The sequence below is a fragment of the Vicugna pacos genome, chromosome 9, assembly GCF_048564905.1.
Source record: "Vicugna pacos chromosome 9, VicPac4, whole genome shotgun sequence".
Lineage (NCBI taxonomy): Eukaryota > Metazoa > Chordata > Mammalia > Artiodactyla > Camelidae > Vicugna > Vicugna pacos.
The window spans coordinates 2,757,214-2,759,487 of NC_132995.1; positions in this window are offsets into that span (position 1 = coordinate 2,757,214).

The window sequence follows — 2,274 nt, forward strand, 5'->3', positions numbered from 1 at the left end:
AGAAACTTCCAGAACCCCTTGAGGTCCCTGTGTATTTTTTTTAGGCCCCTGTCTATTCTCTGTGCCCAGCACAGGATTCCCTAGATCTTCATGTGGGCTACACTGTGATCATACATCCCCACTAGAGCACATCAGCGGAACTGTGCGCAGCTAGATTTCCGTGTAATCCGGAATTCCCCTATGTCAGACTCCCAAGGGTGTTAGGCACCCATTGTATCCCCAGATCACCTATCCAGTGTATCTATGAGCCTTAAGTCTCCTAGTCCACCACTTTCATTCTGTGAATCTATACTGAGCACCAAATCTGAGCCAGACACTGTTCCCAGTGGGGAGGGCACAGCAGTGAACCAAACTGACAAAAATCCCTGTGCTGTGGAGCTCCCACTACAACAGATGAGGCGGGTGATTGATATGTAAGATAAGCAATCAGAACATATGGTATGTTACAGAGTTGTGATCAGTGACAAAGAGGAGACTAAAGCAGGGAAGGGGGACAGGAAGGCTTTGTGGAGTGCGGGATGATTTTTGATACAGTGTTAAGTGAGGTCTGGTCAGTGAAGGAACACTGAAGGACAATGAGGGTCAGAGCCATGTGGATAAAGTGCCAGGAGCCTTCCAGGTGGAGGAAACAGCAGTGCAAAGGCCCTATGGCAGGCGTGTGCCTGGTATGTTATGGGAACATTAAAGGGGGCAGTGAGAGGGCATGAGGTGGGGAAACACATCACACAGGACCTTAAAAACTGGGTGATTATATGTCCTGGCTTATGCTTGCTATTCTGTAATTGTTAAGAGGGTCTGTTTTCATTCTGAAGTGTCTTGCTATGGATGAAAAAATTATACGATCACCCTTCTAACAGGATTGTTGTAAAGGCTATGGCCTTTATAGGGTACCTGGGGGGGTTTCATCTAGGCCCCCATTATATTATACGTATATTTATATATGTAATGTTACATATGTATATGTTATATATGTATATGTTATATATACATATATGGTATATGGTATTATGTATAATAATATATGTTAATAGTATTATCAATAGGTGGACATCTACAAAGCTGTACTTAGGTATAGTAGGCTGCATTATGGACCCCCAAAGATGTCCACATCCTAATTCCCAGAACCTGTAAATATGTCACCTTACATGGCAAAAGGGACTTTGCAGATGTGATTGAGCTAAAGACCTTAGATGGGAATATTATCCTGGTTATTTAGGTGGGCCCTCAATGTAATTACAAGGGTCCTTATGAGAGGGAGGCAAGAGGATCAGAGTCAGAGGAGGAGCCAGGATAAGGAAAGAAGCAGATGCTGAAGTGATGCAGCCACAATCCAAGGAATGCGGGAAGCCTCTAAAAGCTGGAAAATGCAAGAAAGCAGATTCCACACACACACACACACACACACACACACACACACCCCTTACATGTTTGGTTTTCTCATCTCTGTCCAAAAGATCACCCAGCACATCCCAGACCTAGCAGTGTGCTCAATATATTTATGGCTGTGGGCTCCACCAGAGTCGAGTACAACGTTCTACTGGAGAGGAGGGCCTCTGACGTCAGACTAGAACTAGAATTTCTTAAAGCCCAGCCCAAAGCCAACACCTCCACAGACGAGGCACATTCCCAGATCTGAGCCCCAAATCTGATGAAGGCAGGCCTCCAGAACCTAAACATTGCCTGAGCGTTTTACTTCTAGGCTTCAAGAATCCCCTTTTCTGCACCTCGCAGGACCCAGGGAAGTTTCCACTAGGGAAATGCTGGTTGATAAAAGGGCGCCAAGAACAGGCAGCCTCCTTTGTAGAACGGGGAAACTGAGGCCAAGGGAGGGATGGGCTGGGCCAAAGGCTGCCTGGATCAGGTATTAGCGGCGAGAACGCCAGGCTCCAGTAAAAGACCTGATGGGGGCACAGGTGTCCGGAAAAAGGCCCCGAAGGTGCGGGACCGCACAACTGCCAACCATGGGGTGGGGCGGGGCCAGGAAGTGGGCGGGGCTTAGCTGGGAGAGCACGAAAGGCCTAGAACAGGGGCGGAGCCTGAAGTGGCGGGGAAGGGCAGAATTTAGAACTGGGGTAAGGGGCGTGGGTGTGGACGAGGTCCAGCTAAAGCGGAGCCAGACCTGGGGCAGAGCCTACACTGGGCAGGGGTGGAGCTTGCAATGAGGATGAGGAGGTGGGGCTCACTAGGGGCGGGGTCCGGGCCTGGGGCGGGGCTTAGGTGGGAGCGTGAGCATGAGGGGCGTGGCCTGTGTGAGAGGTCTGGCTGGGCCAGGTG